Source organism: Microchirus variegatus (genome assembly GCF_963457635.1).
Source record: "Microchirus variegatus genome assembly, chromosome: 19".
NCBI classification, from domain to species: domain Eukaryota; kingdom Metazoa; phylum Chordata; class Actinopteri; order Pleuronectiformes; family Soleidae; genus Microchirus; species Microchirus variegatus.
Window position 1 is genome coordinate 8939251 of NC_139820.1, and position 24543 is coordinate 8963793.

A 24543-nucleotide genomic window follows, 5' to 3' on the forward strand; every position below is an offset into this window, starting at 1 on the left:
TTTAGTCCAAATAAAAGAGAACTAATGCATAAAAGGATGTGTGTGAACCTGTCTGTGTGTGTGTGTATTACTGCAAATTAAACACACGGGTAGCAGTTAATACCTAAAATGCGTCTCATGATTTGAAATTATTCAATATAGTGATGTCCCTGGTCTATTATAGTGTTTTATGGTTTTATAAATGTACAATTTCAAAGGTTTTTCATCATGATGTTACCCTCAATGAATTCACAACAATACTTTTCTTTTTACCAGACATATGTGCGTATAATACTTTCAACTTATGGCTTCAATATCCCTAAAACCAGGGACTGGATCACTGTCCCTCTTTGCGCACACATACCTCAGACATGATCTGGTGCTGCTGGCAATGTAAAACAGGCTGATTCCTCTAAATAGTATCACATGTATGTGGAGGAAATAAGTCGAGTGTTTTGCTCGGGGGGCTGCAGATGGTTTGTTCTAACAAACAAGATCTATCATCCTGCTGTCGCCACATGACAGACTTACTGTCCCTTTCTACAAACCGAGCGCTATGCACAAATTAAAATAATGGGAAAAACTTGCAGTGCCGGTCTGTGGAATTATATTATAAGAAATGCTCCGAGAGCACAGCCCTGCATGGAAAAGCAGGAAGGGACTGTTGATTTCACACTGAGCGTCATCTTTGACATTGTAACATGTGTGGCAGATATGCAGAAATTATGCTATAAAATTGTGTAATAAAAAATACACACCTCGTTTACAACCTTCAGAATTTCAGTTCAACCAACACAGAGCAGCTCTTGCGCTTTAGTTACTTACTATAATTCAGATAAGATGGAGATAACTGCAGGAACATCTTGTTGCATCACTCGTATATCACTTAATGATGGTCCTCACAGAAAATCAGACCTCAAACAGTCTTTCTTCCTATTCTTTATCATGGGGCTGTCATCAAATGATCAACAATTTGCTTGTTTTGCCGGTTTTAGTCAGACTAATACAAGCTTTTGGTTTTCTTAATGTCATGTAAACATTAAGTCATGTAAACATCGACGACAATCAAGCTAGTCTTAGTCAGAATAACATACCTGGATAATGTCATTCATAGTCCGATTACTTCTAACATGTACACGCTTAGTTGGACTGGAGTGGATATTGGCATTCTGGGCATGCACCAAAAGGAGACGGTGTATAAACTACAGTGCAACCACAAGAGCCATGCTCAATCTAATTTCTATCACGATTAACACAGATGTTCAGCTAGTACAAAACATACAGAACCACAGCACAATCCATCTCACTGTCCATCTCCCCGTTTGTTTTTCTGTCACGTAAAGGTCAACAGGAAACTGATTCGATAGAGAGACACAGCGCCACCAACAGAGGGGGATTCAGATGTACACGACCAATAAATAGTTAAAATTTTCTCCTCCACATGTACACTCTGATTCGGCAGGTTGTCCAGTTGCCTGTCTTAGTCGGACTATGGCCTTAGCTCGATTATGTAAAAGACCGACTGTTGCCTTTTCTATCACCATCCTGGCAATCCTCTGATCTCTGGCATCAAGACATTTTCGCACTCACTGGATATCTTTTCCTTCTTTGTAAACCCTAAAGATGTAGAAGATATAGCTTTGCGACCAGCATTTTCTGAAATGCTTGAACCGGTTAGTCAGGCACCAACAACCATGCTATTTTCAAAGCCACTTAAAGCGCCCGATGAGTGGTCCTATCACACATATATGAAAGTTATGGAGGTCTACTTACATACGTTAACTCGTTTTTATGGTCAACAACCTCGTAGTTGCTGCAAACCAGCCGATCAAAATCTCTCCTTACTGAAGCTCTCGTCAGCTGCGCTGTTTCAGACCGAAATCTAACCCCCAGAAGACGGACTGTGATTTGATTTGATTGTTGCAAGTGAAACACCTCTACAACAGATGTTCTATTTGCCTTATGCGGTTCAATGTACCCAACCGGATGTGCCCGGAGCAGGAGGATCTGCTGTTCAGGAGACGGGATCCTCACGTCACGATTCCAGGCTTTTTCAGACCGCTTGCAGAGAGACCGAGAATAAAATAAAACCCAGCGTTCTCAGCAGTGGTTGAACCGTTTGTTTCGACTTTAGGGCTTCATTAACGAGGTAATGGCAAAGATACACCAAAAAACATCGTTAATTGTAACTTCTGGGCTATGGGAGCTTCAAATCACCTTTTTCCGCCCATTCTGGTGCTCAGTTTAAACTCTAGCAGGTGGTCATGGCCATGCATACATGCTTACATGAACTGCATTTACATTTGCGTGAATGACCAGTTGAAGTGGTGTACCTGATCATGTGGCCAGTGAGTGTACAGGCTGACAACACTAGGCTCGTCTCCGCACAATACGTAACCATGACCTTGTGAAGCCCAAATGACTGTTATTGCTCGAGTTTGACTGATGTGACACATTAGACTGAACCCAGACGGGCGAGTTGGTGCTTGATACGCTACAGTCTCCATGTAACCGTTATCAAGTCGGATGATGAATACGTGCCTTGCACACCACGTTGCTCTTAAGTAATCCCATATTTCTGTTGGAGTCGGCCCCTCCTTGACCCCTGTGATAAGTGGTGGACAAAAGCAAAACACAACAGAATAGAGGAAGACTTCAGCGTCGGCCGGGCTAAATGCATGCTGGTGTCCAGTTACTGCTATCAGTGTTCTGTCAGCATTTCCCACCAAACACTGATCAGTAACGGGGGAAGAGAAAGGGGGGCACGTTCACCAATGCTAACTGTTCAGGAATGTAAAAACACTTGAGCTCATTAATGGGAATACTACGTTTTTTTCTAGCAAAGAACAGAAACAACTTTCCAACTGCTGTGGGGACCCTGTGGTGGAGAACTGACAGATGTGGTAATTCTTGAGAAAATAGAACTTATTCAGTTAATGGTTATGAGGCCAATCCTTTGACATGAGAGACAGGGTTTTTTTTTTTTACTGTTGTTTTGACTACCTTCACTTCAAACATAATTTTCCCAAAAGACACAGAGTTCAAGTTGTTCCCTTGAGTACAGTACAGCTCATCAGTTTATACAGCTTGTTTGCATCATGAGTCAACCTGCGAGAGACTTTTTCTTGGGGGGGAAAAAACCAAGCAAGAGAGAGATCCACTTCAATTGGGGTTTTGTTACCGGACATTCGTGGCCTCATTCTATTATGTTACCAGTTAACCATGACAGCGAACCAGCATAAGCCCCGTCACGGCCCTAAAAGTGAAAAAGTCTCAAAACGTTTGGTGTTAAAAAATAATATACACGGTTCGTCGTTAAATATGTGTGTGGTCCCATTGAAAAAGTAAACTGCAGCTTATTTTTTCAGAGCTAATTAGGAATAAAGGATGTATTTGCAAAAGGGGTGGGAAATTCATTGATTTGATGACTGTATTTTCTATTCGTTTTGCAACTCTTTTGATGAATAAAAGTGTGAGTTTTAATGGAAAACACCAACAAATTGTGTAGGTGACCCCAAACTTTTGAACAGTAGTGTAAATGTAATTTTATCAATAGTGTTTCACATGTCACATAATTCAATGAATGTATTGACCAGGAACATCTGCAGGCTAAAGACACATTTGTGTTGTTTTTTTGGTCATGAATAACAGAAAACTTGTCATCAGCCCTTATGACTCTCAGGGTAAGGGGGTGGCGCGAGCCTCGGTCATCATCTTTTTAACCCTGCAGGGCTGAAAGTAACATCACCATCACACCTCAAGCTGTCATTCCACTGATCACCTGGCTCTTAACTGCCCGTCGACTTTTACGCTTGTGTGCGAGTGATCCTGAGCAGCCACTAATCCGCGTTTGAGAGCAGCTAACGCACTGAGACACGTTCAGATTCACTTCCTGGAGCGCTCGCTGGGAACAATGCTGTCACTGTCTGAGCAGCTGTCTTACTTAGCAGACAGAAGAAACACACACAGACACGCACATTTACAGTGATGAACTCCAGTGTGACCAGGAAAGTCTGCCTCTTCCTCCAGCACAGTTGGCCCCCGTCTACACTGACAAGACCCCTGCTTCAAGCGATGAGAGGGATCATTATGACTGGTTGTTAATTCAATCATTAATTCTCTACATCTTTATCCTGAAAACAAAGTTCGGAGCAATACCACCTGACTCGAAAGTGCGAAAGTACAGCCTGTACAGATCACTAGTCCGTCACAGGGCCAATATCACAAAGTATAAAGTAGAGTAATTATCAATACCGATATTAGTTTGATACATAATTGAAGATCATTTATGAACTATGAAGCTGTTAACGACACATCTGTGCTAAGACATTTCAAAGACATAATTCTCAGCCAGTGCAAAGTGAAGCATGTGATATATAGGGTTTTTGGATTGCATCAGATTTTCCATTTTTATCTGTCCGATATCCGCCCCAGTGATTTTGACCAGTTTTGGACCGATACTGATACTCACCTGGAGAGAACCCATGCACACATGGGGGAAACATGCAAACTCCATTCGTGCTGGAACTAGCGATTATTATCGCAATTCGATGAATCTGTCGATTATTCTCTCGATTGATCCTTTGGTCCATAAAATGTTCAAAAAACGTTGATCAGAGTTTGTCACACCTGGAAATGACGATGTTCTCGAATGTCTTGTTTTGTCCACAAACCATTGTCATATGGAGCAAAGAAATGAAGAAAATATTCACATTTAAGAAGCTAAAACAATCAGAAATCTAATTTTAATCATGAAAAAAGCTTCAAACCGTTTAATCGATGACTAAATTATTTGTCTAATCAATTAATCGGTTCATTGTTTCAGCTCTAAACTCCACACAGAAAGGCCCTCGAACCGCAATCTGAACCGCTGACCATCTTTGCTGTGAGGCTAATTAAAGGACAAGAGACACGTAAATGACAAAGCAAGCAGATGACTAGCAAACAAGAGGGCACATGCCAAATGACTCATATAAACCTTCTTCCATAAAAATGTTAATTTTAGGTGCAAAGTCAACGACAACATGGTCACCTGGCTGCCAAATAACTGTAGCACCTTGTCCCCTGTCTTGTCCACCCGAGTGTTGCATTTGTTCCCTGTTCTTTGGTGGTGGTGAAGAGACAAGAGAGTGCAATGAACAGGGTGATGCGCGTGTGTGTGTGTGTGTGCATGTGTGTGTATTTTAAGGACTTGTTATTATTACTCCATTTCCTCTGCTGGTGCAGATGAAACCAGACCTAGTGATGACAATGGGGAGTCACCGCCCATTCATCACCTGGGTCAGATGTGCTATCGCAGGTCAAGTTGCACGACGACTGAAAAGAACTTTAGTGACTGATTGCTTCGGAAATACAGTGTTTAACTGCAGGGAATACAGAGCTAAATGAGAGCCTTTGCGCAAAGACACTCAAGAACTGGCTTAACTGCCAACTAATAATAAAACTAACAACTTATAACTTTGCATTGACACGTCATTGTCTTCATCATTCGCCTGAAGCTCTTCAATTTGTCTTCAGATGATGCAACAATGTTTGCACATTTCCCAAAAAGCTCTCTAGACAGACAAAGACCAGCTCCAGTTGGAATTCTCATGAGGACAAATGTGAGTCATTTAGATTCCTGCCAAAACTGCAGAGTGGAACTAAGTGTTCAGTTTGAAAGTCCATTTGATTTATGACGTTGATGTATGTTAACAAAGTCTGTTATAGGTTCAGTGGAGTGCGCCATCATTTTCCTTATCTGTGCTGTGTATTGCATGTCGAGGCCCGAGAGCCATTCTCAACACAGCTTGCCATACCTGTGCACCACTGTCACTCCCACAGCAATCACAGCATATCAGATAACCTCATACAAACAGGCATGTGCCATTTCCACTCCCTGTTCACAATAGAATACCACACACACCTTGCGTCAACAAAACAGAACAAAATTTTACAATGGTACTTTGGCCCCTGGGTGTAAATACAGGTTCATGTTTATTAGGTTTTCATATTGACACTTGATAGGAGTTTATTTTGTGAAATAAGTACGTAAAACTAGAATTAAAAAGATGCAATAGTCCGAGAAGGTATAAAAATACAAAGTGCTAAAATGTATCTCCTCTAATCCAGGTTGATTTGCTGTGGTCAGATTGAATTTTCAAGAGAAATTTGCTGTCACCATGGTCAGAAATAGCTCAGAGCTGAAGCAATACCTGCACACTCACTCAATTTCACCTAAAAGGTTCAAAGCACATGATTCGTTTTTGAAGTTAACGAGAACCCGGTCCATCACATGCTCCACACACAGGCAGTGTATGACTATTCGATGAAACGGTGACATGGAAGCCAACGTTCCGAGACAAAAAAAGTGCTTTGTAGCTTCACATCCAGGCCAATTCCACTGAATCAAAGCCGTGAAGGAAGGAGGAAAACCTATTTTATCTGTGGCAGTACAAGCTGCAGTGCATGTAGCATGAAAGCAGCCCATGAACTTCTAACCCAGTGACTGTGTGTGGATACATGTCTCTGATTTTGTACAAGTCTGTATCTGACTAACACACACGGCACAGAACTGATCAGTCCTTTCTAGCAAGTTATGCTGTGTTTTTATCACAGTACAGACCGGTTTTTCTAGCCCTAATCAAAGTCCTGGGTCAGGACTTGTGTTTCGACTGAGAACAGGCGAAATCAAAGCGTGGCATCGCACTGGGGCAACGACAACAAACCACAACATCAAAACGGGACACAACAGACAACAATAGAGGACATCCAGCAGCTCTTTTTCTCCTGCTTGGTATGAGGCTTTATCTAAACAAGATGTCAACATTTTATACTGTAGGTACTTGCCTCGATTTCCATGGGATATCCCCCGATCTCAAGTGAGTGACCTAATCAGCTGGGTGTATCTTGTGTAGCTCCACCCTCACCATACTGTACCATTTTACTCTGGTATCCCAAGCAATGGAACAGTTGGGGCTGATTATGTTGGTACTATTCCCAATGGAATTGTAAAAACACACACTACCAGTGAAAAGTTTGGAAACAGAGTGAAGGCAAAATGGCCAACAAGTGCTCAAAGTCTCTGGGAACTCCTTCAAGACTGTTGGAAAACCTTTCAGGTGACTACCTCGTGAAGCTCATCGAGAGAATGCCAAGAGTGTGCAAAGCAGTAATCAAAGAAAAGGGTGGCTACTTAAAGTAAATAGTCATGAAAATAAAGAAAAAACATTCAAATGAGAAGGTGTGTCCAAACTTTTGACTGGTACCAAACTATTCAACTTGGTGTAAACACAGCCAAAGGGGACATGTTATGCAAAAATCTACTTTTGAATGATTTAAATCCTTATATTTGGGACTCTGGAGGCCCTATCGGCATAGTGTGATAAAAGATGACTCACTCATGTTTTTGTGGTCCTCCTCAGTCTAAGTACAGGAGATAAAACACGCGATGTTGACTTCCGCCCTAATTGGGACGTCACAATGCACTATATTCCTGGAATTGTTCTCTCGTGGAGCTCCGCTTTGTCTGTCAAACGCGCAAGAGCGCTGGCGAGGGCAACGGTATCCGAAATCCGAAAGTCCACGAAAAGTTCTATTCTTGGATCCACAGTGCAGCACAGAGTTCTACACAAACTTCCAGAGATACTACTAAACAGAGCGTTCTGAACAGGGCTGTTTTGGCAGGGTGATTGACACCAGGGAACTAGGAAAAATAGGGTATAACATGTCTCCTTTAAATATCTGGGACCTGATATGGAAATGTGAGCACAGATCATCACAATTTTAAAGACTAGGAACAAACATATGTTGCTTTTTTTTTTAAAGATCAATCATCGTGAAAATGTCGTCTAATAATCATGATTTTAAACAATAACAACATTCATTAATAAAAAGCAGCAAAATAGCAATATATATCAACACAATACACTATAAAATAAGTATGGTATGGTCTTTGCAGTAATGTCACCAGAACACGTTTATTTACTGCTGCTGCACTGAAGTTACCTGGACCTGTTCAGTAAAGTCGCTTTGACATTGATGATTTAGAACAAACCTAAAAAGTAATGCACACAAAAACCCAAATGAAAGACAGTGGATAAAGGCTAGTGTGTGCGCGCACGCACGCACGCACGCACGCACGCACGCACGCACGCACGCACGCACGCACGCACGCACGCACGCACGCACGCACGCACGTTCACATTCATTTCCAAGGCAAATGGTTTCCATGCCAATCCGTCCACACCAATCTGAGCCTGTGAACACAGGCTTTGCTTGAACTGACATGTGGGAGCAAATAGGCAAATTACCCATCCAGTAAAAAGGAGAAACGTAGGGGGATTTTCTTTGCAATGCAACTCGACTTGTTGCAGGTTGTTTGTAATCACTAACAAACTATCAGAAGGGCCTGGTTTGAGAAATGATCTTGTAAAGTAAGTTGTAAACGGACAGGTGGTGACGTGTATCTGTAACTGATTTACATTTATGTGCTTTATCAAACACGGTTATATAACAGCAGTAAAAACCCAGAAGTGACGGATGCAGAGTACGTGTGAATGTTCCTCTTGTACAGCGAATGCAGCCTTTTCACAGCGGTCCACAGTCACATGGCAGTTCGATAATCGTGACTTTAATAACAGTGTATGTTTATGCTTTGACGAAGGGTGGATCTTATAGGTTCATGAGTGGTTCATGAAGTGTCTTCCACCTCGGTAAATAACACATGATCCGATCTATTTTTAATATGACTCTAACTCACTATATGAAATAATTAAAAGCCTTCGTGCACTGTCCCTGTTGTGAAATATGGTTGTACTATTGTTGCTGAGGAAATGGGCCCAAAGATTTATTACCCTATGGTCCAGCAACAACACTGAACACTGTAGGGGCGTCAGCTCCAGAACTGGCTTGTGTGTGTGTGAGGACATCTATTACACAATCCGAGGAAGCAGACAGCTTCAATATGTCGAGGTCTGTGTGCGGATGAGGTCATCACGCATGAAGTACAACTACAGGTCCATCACACCAGCACAAACACACACACACGGAGGCATGAGCGCACACACTCGCATCGGTTTCCGCGGCAACTCCAAACAAACAGTGTCTGTGCATGTGACGACCCCACCCCAGCAGAAAAAAAAGGGGAGAAACCGAGAGAGCCAGGCAAAAACTAAACTACAAAAAACTATAAAAGATAGAAAGGAAGATGAAGGCAGTAATGAAGGACATTACATCGGATTCAACAGCCACATATGCTTGATATTTTGCATGCTCTCTTATTCCAAACTGAGACATTAAGAAAGAGATCAAACGACTTCCAAAAGTGAAGAAAACTACTCCATATGTTAGTGTTTACCCCTCGACATAAAAATCTAAAAGCTTAACCAAGCATCCATAAAAATCATTCTCAGACATAAAAGCGTCATGGCTTAGATTTGCTTGTTTGGTTACTTGGTGAGACTCGATTTCACAAGAAGGCAGAACAGAGGACCTCATCCAACCAGTATCTCATGGGCCTCTTGCTCTTGTTTTCACCACACAATTGGGAGCCTGAACACAGAACGACCACACATCAACTACCCCGCAAAAAAAAGGAGGTCTTTTAAATCACCTTAGAGCTCCAGAAACCGAAAAGGAACAAACCAACAATAGGCATGTAGCCTGTATCAAAGCGAGGCCTGTGAGGCATTACTGAAGCTTAGAAACTTCCAAGGTCAGTCAAGGTTGAAGACGCCCACATCCGAAACATTAAAAGGACTGTGGCATTTATACGCCATGGTGGTTTAAAAAACGTCTGACCGCTTGGACTTCTGACATTTTGGTCCATCTTTTGCAACATCTTATACTGTATCAAAGGAATTATACTATTAACAGTTTCCTTTTGACATTTGATAACATTTTCAAACACTGAATGCTTGAATGCAATTGAAGAACAGAATGGAGCCACATTGAACTTATTGTCAACAAATAATACTTCAACCTACCACGGTTTGTTCTTCACAAGTTTACGAACTCTTCAAAAACCAAGTCATGTAAATGCTGTCAATGAGTACGGGTCAAAACAAATTGCATGAACAACTTATCTACCAGAGCAAGACTATGACTTAGCTAGGCATGGTAATCATTCACCGTGAGTCTGTTAATCACCATTAAAATCATTAATTGATTCACTGACGACGTCCGTTTCCATCCATTTGAGTGACATTTCACTTAACATACCGAGTATTACGGTTTATACCAGCAGAGGGCAGACATCAACCGAAGAACTAATGCGTTTAGCAGAAGAAGACGTCAAAAACCAGCAAAACAAACGTGAGCTGAGGTATACCACCACCACACGCTTCTTCTTCTTCAAACCCAAAAACAGCAATGATGTCGCCAATGGTTGAGCGACATTTAGCTGGTCAATGAAATTGTCTGCGGTTGGAAAAATTAAACTGATACATCCGTCTTTACATACCGGAAATCGCCTGGTGTGGAACCGCAAAGTTGGCTGAATAGTTGGGTGGGCAGGGACGGTTAGTTGCAAACAGGTAGGCCAGAAGATCATTCCATCCATTATCTACTGCCTTATCCTCCACCAGAGGGTCGCGGGGGGTGCTCGGCTGACATTGGGAACTCTCACACCTACGGTCAATTTAGAGTGACCAAGTCACCTAATCCCGATATCGTATGTTTTTGGACTGTGGGAGGAAGCCGGAGAACCCAGAGAAAACCCACGCACACACGGGGAGAACATGCAAACTCCTTGCAGAAAGGCCCTTGTTCCGAAGTTGTTCCAAACAGGACTCGAACCCAGGAACCCAGATCTTCTAGCTGCAAAGGCTAGAGTGCTAACCACTACACCAACCGTGGGCCCAGAAGATCATTCTTCTAGAGCGTTCTAAATATTTACTACAGTTTTACAGGGACTAAAGGCAACAAAACTGCTCTGGGCTACAGTGTGGCCCGATGTGACCTCTGGACTCAACGAATGACATCCACACACTGATACTTGGCCTTGGCCGCTTCAATGAGTTTTATTTGAAAGGAAATCTTGGCACATCTCCACCACAACAGGAAAGGAAACCAGCAGAGTTCCTCTCAGCGAGTCCCTGTCACTATGCTGTGCTTTGACCCCTTCTATCACAGCTGACCATTCAATGACAAGCTGTCAGAACAGAGTGGAAAGAGAGCCTCTGATGTTAGCATGTGTGCTTGTGTTTCCGGTACTGCCAGGCTCAAGCCTTAGGGGTTGTGACACAAATCCATACAAAGCATCCGACATGGAAATAAAAGTAGAGGCAACCAATGATGATGGTGGTGACATCCAGAAGGTCAGGCATCTGCATAGGGCCTGGGATCAGTATCAAAGACCAGGTGTTGGAGGCTTGGTGAAGACCAGAAAGAACTGGGAAATACCTGGTGTTTGTTTGCTGACAAGTTCCTTTCCCAGGTGTTTTTGGCTCTATGCATGTGGGAATACACTGCTTGGATTCCCATTGTGCTTGAGTTGAAACACTTACTGGGGAAGGCATGTGTTAACAGACTTGAAATGACTTTAATACCAAGTAAGGCCTTGTTTTTGATTCATGAATTCAGTAGCTTTAAAGGCATTTTTAAGCACCCACCAGGAACCCTGCAAATAGTATAATAGTGAAGATTGTGCAGATAGTTTAAGGATGCCAGGATCTCAATATGTGGTCTGGGGGTAATGGAGGAAACGTTTCCCCACATTTGTGGTCTGCGTAATTAATTCTATTAATTTGTCGTCATCTCCTTATCACTGTTATTTTCTGGCTGAACAAATGTGTGTGACGGAAGGACAAGCTTCCTGTCAGGATGTGAGGCCCAGCAGTGGGACAGTGGGTCATAGCCCTAAGTCCCAACTTTCAGCTGAGTCCAAGTGCGTTCGAGTTGATTGTGCATGTGCCCGCATCCAGATTTCTCCGACCACTGACTGAGCATTCTTTAGTCCGCTCACCAACCGTGGGAAATTCTTTGACAACATCAAAACCATTTTAGACTTGCGTTCTCTGGGGAGCTTTCATTCATGAAGTCTTCAACAGCGGAGATTAACCTGCATCAGGCCAACTATCAAGTTTGGTGAAGAGACTCTTCAAATTATGGGTAATAAGACCTCCAAGGAAGATGAGAATACACCACATCATATAATAGATGCTTGACCCTTTTTTGCAACAACATGCCAATATCAATATTATCTCATCACTCTTAGTTTCTAGTCTTATAATCCGATCTAGACCTCCACCATCTACGTGAATTGTTCCAGATTGTTAAATTTTATGCAACTCTACCCTACAAACCTCAGCCCACACTTCATTCACAAACCAACCAAATCATTGCCTGCCACATATTAATCATATGTCAAGCAGCTGTGAAAATGGGATTCAACATCAGTAAGAGCAGCAGAGGTTCAAACATAAGTCAAAACAGTCTCTCTGCAGTGTGTTGGGTAACATTGCTTCCAGGTATTATACCACAAATCTATTCCAGTAGCTGAAGAAACATGGTGAGAGTTTTACTCAGGGCAGTAAAACCAGACTCATCTGTATCGAACAAGGTCCAAAAACACAGACAAAAGTAAGGAAAATAAGGATATCCAACGACCCACAGGTGGAAAATTATGTAAACGTAGGTTTAAATGTCAATGAACCAAACATATTTTTTCATAATTGTATAAATGACAACATATTGTCAACCTTCCAGATCAAGAGGAGCGAATTCTGTGGAAATGTGCATGTATATTGTGAGCGAATGCAGCTGTTTCCTCACGTAACCTTCATATTCCCATTATGGCACCAGCGCAAACACAAACTACCATCCTCCCCTGTCAGGAAGAGCTTAACGCATATTACTGTAGCAACATTATCTTGTTCCTGAGAGGAAGTGTACTGTGTCTTATGACTAGTAGTCACCAACAAGAGCTAGTGATGCAATCAGGAAGGAAAAGTATGGAGCATGGGTGAACCATTGACAGCCACCACAGCTGACTGCTGGACTTATAAATATCTTAAAATATCTAAGCCTAATTCTGAGTCTAAACTTTAAAAAACAGGCAACAAATGTCCGTCATCATTGGAGCTTTGGTGTAGCATACAGGAGCTTAGCAAAACAAAAAGAAAAACCTCAAGATGAAAGATACGGTCCAGCTTAGAAGTTGTAGAAAGGCATTCATTTGATTTGCTTTCTTTGTCAAAAACATACATCTTGCTCTTTTATCTACTTGGCATGTTAACAGAAAGATCCTAAGATTCTCCACAGTTGATGATCACACACTTTACTGTCAACTTGAGCCACACAAGGAACACACCAAAGGATCTAATGACAGACATCTTAAAACCACTGTAGAAAGGGAGGCCTCAAGAAAGGTAGAATACGAGCAAAGCAGGCAAAGGAAGGATTACACAACTGACGGCTGATCATAAAGAACAAGGAATTATCTTTTCAACCTTCAGACTTAGAAGTCTGATCTTTTTCCCCCGTTGGGATAAAGATTACATTCATTCAACAAAACCTCTTGAAGGCTAATGGTTACTTGGAACTACAGCTCATCACTGTGCATCAACATCAACTCAAAGCTGGTCTGTGAATGTTCTTAATATAAGAATAATCAGCAGTCAGTTAGTGTGACAAAAGCATTTCACTGAGACAAACATTAAGACAAAAATCAAACACAAACCTCCTAAACTTAATATAATATCATAAATGTTTTGATTGGCCGAAAGTCTTATCGTCTGCCCTATCTTCAAGTATTTTGTGTCCATATAGTCTTGCTGTTTCTTTCTGGTTTGGTCAATTCAGCCATTGGATGAAAAGTTATAAGATGTTCCCACAAGTTTCCCCAATTTAAAAATGACAACAAAGCTGTAAAAACCCAACACCAAACAAAACAACAACAAAACATTTGCACTAAATACGGCACTTGGTGATGACTTGGTTTCTGTGTACAAACTAATGAGCTTTAAAGTGAAAATTCCTTAATATTTTTCAAGGTCCTGAAGAAACCAGGTGGACGTGTGTCTCTAAGTTATACGTTCAGTTTGCAATTAGGCTGCTGTAACAGCATCTGACCAAAAGAAGGGGACATATTATGCAAAATCAACTTTATAATAATTTTAATACTTACATTTTTGGGACTCTGGAGGCCCTATGAGTAGGCAAAGTGTGAAAAAAGATGACTCAGTCATGTTTTTGTGGTCCGCCTCAGTCTAAGTACAGGAGACAAAACACGCAATGTTGACTTCCGCACTCGTTGTGACTTCATAATGATACATTCCTGGAATTGTTGTCTCGTGGAGCTCTGCCCCTAAAAAACTGCGAGAGTACAGGCGAGGGCAATAGTATCCAGAAAAGCAGAAGTCCGCCAAGTGTTCTATTCTTGGCTGCACAGTGCAGCACAGAGTTCTACACAAACTTCCAGCCTCAGAGGATTTACGTGTCCAGTGGACACATTTTATATACGACGGCAATGTGCCGGCTAGAGTCGGCAAAATATCGCTTTTCCAAATGCTAACTGCTGTTAGCTGCCGGAGCCTCAGTGCCGCAGACGTAGTTTCCTGTGTCTCATTGGCATTTAAAGAGACAGGCGCTCAAAACCGACCTTTCTGAACAAGGCTGTTGTGAACTGCCATGGTGTTTCATTCTTAAGGTATTTTAACCAAAGCATGTCACAGATATGTTCATTAGGACACCAGGGAACTAGGTTACATTGGAGAAATAGGGTATAATATATCTACTTTAAACTGGCAATGAAACTGCACACTGGGATCTGGGTCAGACGCCAGCAACGCCTGGGAGGCTACATTTAGACGGGAGGAAAATGTAGACTCTCGTGCTGTGTCTCAGTTAGACAGCAATTTGTTGATGAGGCAGGTAAATGCTCGGATCACCCCCAGGGTCCACACTGCAGTGCCAACTTTTAATTATAAATGACCAAACACTGGGGAAAGAGTGAGAGAGAAACAGATGGAAAGAGATGGCTTTACCAAAGGCCTATTGCTGCAATCGATGTCTCCAAGCCTACGATTAGGGGAGTATCAGTAACAAGGAAGATCTCTCTGATACATTTTTCAGCTGTGTAGGTAATACCACAACTATCCACCCTGAAATTCCATCACTCCTGTCTTTCTTCTTCTGTCTCTTCATCCGCCCAGGCTGACGGCATCATACTCATCCCTCAATTCATTCGTCCTGTAGTATCTTTAAAATATCTCTCTAAAAAAAACTATCAAGCTACTATAACGCCATATGGTAGACGCACGATCATCACTAGACAAGAGAGGGAGTTTTCAAAGTGATGCCCCTTCCTCTGTCTTCTAAAGTTGCCCCGGCATACAGAATAGTCATTTTCAAAATTCCTTCCTTTCTTTTTCTTCTTTCTGTTTTACCAATCAAAAAACGCCCACCATCCCAGCAGTTCTTGGAAATGGTGTTTTTTTTTTTTGTTTTTTTTAAAAGAGCATGAAATGATCTTTCCATATTTAAAATTGAGGAAGGGAAGATTTATGGCCAGTTGGTGGGCGATGACCATACTGAGGAAGTTGCCATGATGCCATCTGACATCTTTTAATGGCCAAAGAGTGCAGGATGGCTAAGAGAGTCCAGGGAGAAATGATTCAGTGCAAGATTTTGCTTATTTGTAACTGTTATTTTCAGTAAAACAATATGTTGTCATCTCTGTCCTTGTGCATCCACCCATCTTCTTCTCTCTCGCCTCTAGTCCATGTGCGAATCCATCACTAATCCACTTCTTTTACGGCTCACTGGAACCTCAGTGTTCATTTGTGCAACTCTGTTTGGAACCCAGTTGAGGGTTGACGCTTATTTCCTTATTTCCAACAGCTTCCGCTCTCCCTCCATCTCCCAGCCCCTCCATCCCATCTCTCCTCTGCTTCACTCATCCCTACCTTCTCGGCTCATCTGTCTTTCATCTCCTCCTCCTTTTCTCGCTCGCACACTGTCCACACTCTTTTCTTGCTGAGAGGACAGTGCAAGCGTCCTGGCAGCTCTCCACCCTCGCAGCCTTGGTGGAAAAATAAACAAGTGTCCACATGTTCCCATGGAATTTTAATGACTTCCATAACTCTAGCTGCTTTACCTGCCAAAGTCCAGGCAGCACGAGGGAAGCTGCAGAATCCAGAGAAGCCAGTTCAGCAGCGCGGATGACAAACGCGAGTCTGACCCGGGTAGCATCCTTCAGAGCAATGAGATCTCTCAAGCAAGACGTCATATATACACAAATCCATCATTTAAAAAATACAGAACCTGACGCATAGAGCTTCTCTCTCCCACACTTAATCAAAACAGAACTGGACCCAATATTAAATATAATTGTTGAGATGGCAGAAGTGATACGCAGACACACAATCAATAATAACCTGGATCGTACCGCCAAAATGGGGAGATGAGCTTTATTGTATTGGCAATGTAATTTGCAGGCATTCTACTGTAGCGAGCAGAGCCATACTGAGGCCATCTTAGAACCAAGTATTATTCATGATCTTTACCAATGCTATATTCTGAACTGTGAGGGTATACGCGTCAGGGTGATGGTTGGTCAAAAGTTACCAAATTTGCCAGAGAAAGTGAGTTTTGATACCATTAAATAACTTGTTAAAAAGAGAAAAGTCTTTACATAGAAAGATTTAAATTGTAATTCAAATGTTTCCACTTACAAACCACGAAAAAAAAACTTTTATTGTGACGCAGCAAGAGCTGTGATCACTCTTGTTTGGAGTAGGACATGCTTGTGGGTATCTCAACCATACGCAATTTGCTCAGTGCAGCTTGGTCTGTCGTGTATGTACAATAAGAGTTCAAACATATACTCCAACATTGGTCTCGTTGGGAGTTTATTTTAGTGGGGCCATGACCCAGAGGCTGCCAGTTCCACTGCAGTGACCTGACCTCACAGGAGACGAGGGGTTGATGAAGGTCTATGTTAAGAGGCCAAGGCAGAGCAATAAATCTGTGGATTTACTCGTGTCAGGCTTAATGTTGAGACCTATTTAAGAGAGGAAGAAACAAGTTGATTTATGCGTTAAATGGGTAATGGTTTATTACTTTAGAGAACAATAACAACAACAATCAAATACCCGATCCACTTACTTTTTGATATTGAAAAACACTTTTTTCAATTAATATACCATTAAATTAATCAGGAATACACTCTATACATTGTTAATGTGGTAAACGATTATTCTAGCTGGTTTTTAATGGAATATGTACATAGGTGTATAGAGGCCCATTTCCATCAACCATCTCTCAATGGTACATTGTGTTTGCTAATCGTGTTAGAAGGCTATTGGATGATTAGAAAACCCTTGAAAACCCTTGTACAATGATGTTAGCACAGCTGAAAATGCCACCTTATCTTTGCCAATGTCTTGACTATATTTTCTATTCATTTTGCAACTCTTTTGATGAATAAAAGCATGAGTTTTAATGGAAAACACAAAAACTATTTATAGGTGACCACAAACTTTTGAACGGTAGTGTATACACTGAACTGATACAGATACCTGTATAGATAAGATATGGAGGCTTGTTCAACCTCCCTTCCTACCTCTCAATCTGAACTTCCAACTCATTTCATCAGGGCTGCGACCGTTGGCCCATGAAATTGATACATGACTCTGTCTTGCACAAACTAAGGAAACTTGCACACTCACACTGATATTGTTTTCTCTCCCCCACTTCCCTTCTTGGACTTCTCTCATGCGTAAAGAATCTGGGATGTGTTCTCCAAACTTCAAACCCACAGTGATTAGATCGCTTTGGATTGTGGACCCACAGATCTTCCCCCAAATTGTAGCATTAAAGCGTTTTAGCTGAACATCTGTTCAGTTAAGTATAAGTACCATCCATGGTACACAAAGACATAATCCCCTGACAGTTCATGTATTTTTCCTTCTACTTTCTTTTCATCCACTTGACATTGGTTGTTTTGCATTCCTCTATAATTGTCTTTAGTCCTCACAAACCTTTGTTCTCTGTGATTGAAAATCAACATTAGTAATGAATTGTGCTGTTTGTTTACCAATTGTCTTCCTTCTTGCAGTCAAGTGCGCATATTTGTCTTTGATCATTTGTGGGTGAGTGTTAAAAGACTGTGGCTGTGGTAAACACTGCCTCTGCTTTGTAACTAGGTTTGGTTAAAGCTTGAAAAAAATGCAACCACAGATGGTTCCAGCACTGAGATCTTTAGCTCCACTGATGCAATCCCCCTGATGGGAGGTGTGGGATGTCAAAGTCAAGTCCCTACTCACTGAGGCCTACTTGCATATCCACTTCTGGACAGAGAAACCCCATCCTGACTTCATAAACGACTTCCAGGTTTTAGCTAAGAAAGAGGGGAAAAAAATAAAGACAAAGATTTAAGGGGAAATCGAAAGGCTGTGTGCTCAGCCTCATCATCACCACTAGAGTCAACTTTTGCCAGAACAGAGTAAAGCTTCACAGTGAATGATGAAGTCATTGTTTTTGGACTAACAAAACTATGGTCCGCAGGGATTTCAGCATATTCCATGGACGTGATACGTTTGAACATGTGTGCTTCGACCAGTTGGTTTGTCTGATTTTAGGTTACGTAGAAACTGACATGGTTGAGAAAAGTAAAGTGACATACATCCTGTGCGTCCCACTCCCCTTTTCACAATTCCTGTCCCCGACACATCAAGGAAAAAACAACCTTGCAGACAGATGTAACATTAAAAAAAGTGATGACTAACATGCCAGAGGATAGGTCAATATAACTGAAGATTACACATTAAGCCTCGTTTATGCTTGCTGTTGCATGGGGCATAACCCTAACCCTAACTTGAAAGTGAAGAGTTGGCACACGCCGCAGTCGACAAAGTGACAAAGATTCTGAGGTGAGTGCCCTAGCGCCATGACACCTTTTGGAGCTGACGCGCCCGGTCCAACACAGGATATGATGTGATTTTTGTTGCTCACCCAGCACACTATGGTGGCCATAAACCTAGCTTTATTACTGGTACATCTGTGAAAGTCAGCAGAGCAACCAATGTAAACTGAATTTGCATACTTCTTTCTGTCGGAGAGGGGTTCCGAGTGTTTCATGGGACCTGCGCAACGTATGTACTATAGCGTTATGAGTCGTATTAGGGGGTTCTGTGCGGAGATATTTCCTGAAAGATCTTTACGGGGAACTTTTTGAAACCGGCAAAGAAAAAGATTGTTGACGTATCGTGCCGCTTACGTCTGGACGTGGCCTAATGCTAGCTAAAGTCTGGTGACAGATTTATTCAAACAAAACCCCTGAATAATAGATAATGCCTCTATGTGACAAAAACTACTGTGCAATTGTTATTGCCAAGACAGGGAAGTAAGCTGCCCTAACCCTGAAACCATGAAACTCTTTCAGGATAAAACAGTAAGTAAGACCTGCACATCATAGCACTGAATAATTTTCAATCGTATTTTGGTTTGAAATACGGATGCCAACTACATCTGTTGATTAAATTGTATGAGGTAATTTCACAGAAAAACAAGTGTCAGATGGGAAAGTAAATGACATGAGACCAAAAGGAACTCGGTGGATAATGGAAAGTAAAAGTTGGTCATGACTGCTGGGGAGTGATGTCCTGTTACGCCATGTCCCCAAGGCCTGAATCATCTGGTGGTTTTGGTGAATACTGCCAAATGTTTAATTTGGTGGAAACTTTTATCTCATATTGTCCTTCTTGCAGCGTTCAGTATCCACGCACTGATTGTCTTTTGAAACAAAAATTAAAGCCATGACACTTGGAATGGGAAGGTTCTTCTCATTCTGCCAAGAGTAAGAGAGCGAACAAAATCAACAACATCAGACAACCACCAAAAAAGTGTTTTCTGGTGTTAAATCCCTCCATCCTTAAATCCTTACACTTGGGGAACGAGTTCCAGATGGACAGCGAGCCTGTGACGACTGATTTTGAAATTCCTTGTGACAAAGTTTTTGGCCAGCCCTAGTAGCTGGTCAGGAACTTTAACACAGCCAGTGGAACAGGTGCATCGAGATTCTCTCTTATTTTCAAACACATAACTGTGAGATCCAATTTTAGTGATGAATTTCAGTCATGAGAAGCATGTCAGAAGATCCAGTCACTTAGTGAAGACAAGTTCAGCAAAGCTTTCCCATGAACTCTGACCTGGCCAGAGCCATCTATAAAAAGTGCTGGGAGAGTTTCAAACCATTATTGGTTTCAACCTATAAGCCTCAACTAACTGTGGTTGAGGGCAGTGCAGAGTCTAACTACTGTTGGGGAAAGAGCCAAGCAACTCAGACTTTACAATTGGCATTTAGCCACTTAGCTGATATTATTAACCAATGTACAATGATATAATGAGTTTTTTACTCATGAATTTATAGTGTAACTATAGGGGGTAAAAAAACGTAGTAAAAAAAAAAGGGGGTAAAAAAAGAAGTCAATCTGTCAATACCATTATAAGCCTAACCAGTCTATTGCGATCTACCGTGGACTAATTCTCAGTTGATTGCAAGAGGTAGCATCGGGCTCAGGCTCATAATTATAGTTAATGGGTCGGGTCAGCCCAGACAGTTTGGGCACAGGATCTGGCAGTTTTTTTAGGCCTGATCTGAACTTTACTGCCAGGTCAGGTCATTGTGACAGGATCCTCAATGACAAATGACCGCCCTATGGCCTGCCTGAAGAATTGCAACCAGCTCCTACTACCCTGACTACATGAAACTAGCTTTCTCCTCCCAGTACCAGATCACCAAGTTAGAAACATGCTCACAAAATACTTTTTCTATTATATCTGGATGTGTCAGTTTCTCGTGTTCACTGTAATTACTCAATTGAAAAGCGATGACTACGTGAACCAGTAGATCTCGACAGACTAGACACTTTTAAAGTAGATCTTGATTTAAAAAAACGGTTGGGCATCCCAGATCTAAAGGAATATGCGCATCACTTTCATTTCTCCACCGAGATACCAAACCGAACAAAATCATCATGAGCGCAAATACCATCCACATTTTTCAAAGAACTTATAATCTTGCTTTGGTTGCTGCGAGAGAAACCCGATCTCAGTGAGTTTGGGGCCCTGCATGTGCACCTGCATTAAAGCTGTAACGAAGGCTGTCCTTTTTGTCAAAATTCACATTTAAGCCCCTCAGAAGGGACCCAGCCCAAATACATTTGGTTTAACTTAGGGAGCTGGACCACGGTGTTCTATCGCAATCATGAAAGAGCACCGCAAAAAGATTCAGACCTTTTATCGGCCAGGAACTGTCAGCCATGATTTCCTTTCTCCGCAGGCCAGCATGTGACGCCTTAGTGTTAGAGAGCAAATACTTACGAAGACTATTATATACACACATATAAATATACTATAAACATACCAAAACGACACATACTGTGGTTGGGGATGACTGTCTCGAAAGCAAAATGAAATGCAGCTGACTCAGACAGCTGGAAACCATGTTGAATGACATAATCGGTGACAGGCTAGCCAAGCTTTTTAACACACATGTACACACACACACACACACACACACACACACACACAGTGCCACATTACATAAACCAATGATTTACTACACAAATTAGCAACAAGAGCAACACCCATTTCTTGGACGATACGACACTACCCTTTGTGTCTTTTGGTAAAACACATTCTCAGACTCATTTTAATCAAGCAAAACTACAGCTTAAATGAGGGCATGTTGTGTGCCTTTCTGGATAAGAAGTACAAATATAATGTCTGCTGCTGCTTATATAAATGACATCATAGTTCTATAAACATGTCATCACTGACTCTAACTGTCCTGTATAAACGTATAACTTGATACAGTTGTTGTATATCTGATCCTGGTCTCCTCCTTCTGTCTCTACCTCATCTCCCTCTGTCCCGTTTTCCTTTCACCGCAACCGGTCGAGGCAGATGGCTTGTCTATGTATGATTTGATGTTGTGATTTGGCTCTATACAAATAAATTGAATTGATTTGAAATATGGAATGGGGGGTTTGTTTGGTTCAGTATATTAAAAAAAAAGCAAATCCAGCCATTTAAAGAGTCTTCCGAACTGCAGCGTAGTCTGAATGAAAAGTCTACACAGTCTATCATCCGTCCGTCCTTAAGTGGAAACATGAGGAGAGGAGGTGAAGAGGTGCCTGGGTCATCGGGATTGATTGGGGAAAGCAGGACAATACTTCACCGTTGAAGCACTGAGTGTTCACCTCCTCAGAGTCCGCATGCGGGGGGAGGGGGGGGGGGGAGTAACTTCCTTTGACTACTTTTAAAATGTTATTGAATTACACGTTCAAGTTCGAAGTGCACTGAAGTCACATGTAACGGCTGAGAAATCTTTCTTCGGTTGCCACGAACGATATATCTCAAAACCTTGACCTGAGAGCAGTCATGTGGCGTTGAATTCATTTCAGCCTGATACAAACATTTCCTCAAGAGGAAATCAAGGCCAGCAGAACTGCAAATCAATTGGCCCGAAGCTGCAACATAAAAAAAAAACATTCCTGAAATAATGAGAAAACCTCAGAAAGTGGCTAAAAGGATGAAGACCCAAACAAAGCTCGTTGACGTGTTATTGCTATATTGCTTCTGTGCAAAAGAACTCGAGACAAATATTTGAAGAGACATCTCAGGATTTGTTAGAGGACCAAGGCTATCGCCATTTCAAAGAGCGTCATGGAAGCAGTGTGCAGATTAGAACTACACTCCAAACACAGCGTTGAATCTCAAAGTGGGTACGTTCTGCACTTTTGGTTTGCCACGCAATTTTGAAGCACTTGGAGAAAAGCTATGAGCACGTCAGATGGTATGACCGCACTCGATTCAAATCATTTGTCATTTTAGGGAGTAATCCAAAATATGTCTATAACAAGATTCACTGACACAAGAGATTTGAGGTCACTGTAATCAGGAGGCAGCATCTTGGATGCAGATCCATCAGTTCCACCACATCAGACAGCAAGGCAGGGTACACTATATTGGGTCAACTCATCATAAAATAAAATAAAAAAACATCCTTCTTTTGACTATGTCATGAAAATATAGAAACAGAGTGGTGGGCTCCACATGGTGTAAGATTTGTGCTCTTGTGGGGAAACAAAACGAAACTCACCATAACTTTGAGACCTAGATGATCAAGGTCCGATAAAAAACTGTTCGCAGAAAAATCAGAGCTGGCAAACAAAAAACAACACAGAGCAGCCAAACCACAGAGTTTCCCATCAGTCACGCAAGAGAGAAGCCCTTCAATAGCAACACTCAGAAAACAACAGCCAGAAATAGAAATTGGCAACGCATAAGAACTCCTTATCACAGTTCGGTCATGAGTAAACAGACACCTATGAAAAGACAGATTGACTGATACAGTACTTGACTGTGTCACCCCTCCTTTCCCTCAGGGGATAAAGAACAGAACTGTAATCAGCGAGCACCTCTCAACCATTTTATAACATGTAGTATACTGAACACAGGTAGAAGCATGTCACATATCCATGGGACCAATATGCAATAAAAACCCAGCCCCCTCTGCAAACCCCACCTTCCCCACTAAGCATGGTGACTCTTAAGAGGGCGGCACCGCTCTTCTGCACACAGAAAACCATCCCAGTTCCCATTCACAGCTCCCAGCTCCCAGCTCTATTCATCGCCATAGTAAAAGAACTCTTGATCTGAATGGAGGGAAGAGGGCCTCTGCTTTTTTCATTTAGCCTGAAGCAATCCAGAACAGAAAGGCCTCGTTCCCTGTGCAGCTTTTTTTTTTTTAAAGTTACTCATGTAGTCTGAACTCCTGAGCATGTTATTAAACCAGCAAAGCATATAAAACCACAGCCTATGCCACAGCTTCGCAAACATGCATGGGATTAACACAGATTTGTGCTCCACTGCTTTGCGCTGTCGGCTCTGGGAAGTGTCACAACTGCACAGAGGCAGTGAAAGTGGACAGCAGGGAGATAGCAGCCGGGATGGCGTAGAACACAGCATCCATTATGTCAGTCACAGAGTACTCACATGCAAAAAGAGAGGCACCAGACACACAGCAGAGAGCTAGTATGGCACGTAAACAAACTGCAGTACAAACCTACCGTACAAGCCAATCAGGGTTAATCTGCTGCCTTCAGGATTCTTCCTCTCCACCACACGGCTGTGATCCACCTGCACTGCAGCGAGTCCTCTGCCTGTGCTGCTGCTCACTGTCTCTCTCTCACACACACACACTCCTAGCACGCCTCTCCCATTGTAGCAGTGCAAAACTGTTGCTGCCCACTTTGCTTCACGCTCCTCCTACAGTATCCCCTCTGCTGCTCTTCTTTCCCCACTAAACCGGGAACTGTGGACGGTGAGCAACCACGACTTATCTGCAGCAGCGGCTTCACAGGACAAGCCAGCAAGCATGCAATGCGGGGGGGGGGGGGTTAATGAGGGGACGGGGGAGGGGTAGACCTAATTTAAATTCACACACACACACACAGGAGGGAGATGCTGTTCTATCCCCGGAGTGCTTCAGTGATCTTTTGTGAAGGGAACAAAAAAAGTTCCTTGGTCGGACATACTTCAAGACAAAGTAATCACTATCACTTTCATTTTTAC

At 42.2% G+C, this 24543-nt stretch overlaps 1 protein-coding gene across 3 annotated transcripts in view; it reads right to left on the reverse strand.

Moving 5' to 3' along the window:
* The window catches only part of add3a (adducin 3 (gamma) a), a 70040-nt gene extending 45877 nt beyond the window's left edge, over nt 1-24163 (reverse strand). For 2 of the 3 annotated variants that reach the window (XM_083906172.1, XM_083906169.1), the window contains exon 1: nt 24039-24163. The gene's annotated coding sequence lies outside the window, so the exon portion shown is untranslated. Of the gene's footprint in view, nt 1-23068; nt 23196-24038 lie in introns of those variants that run through there. The other variant, XM_083906170.1, reaches the window with a different exon arrangement.
* Between the last annotated feature and the right edge of the window lie 380 nt (nt 24164-24543).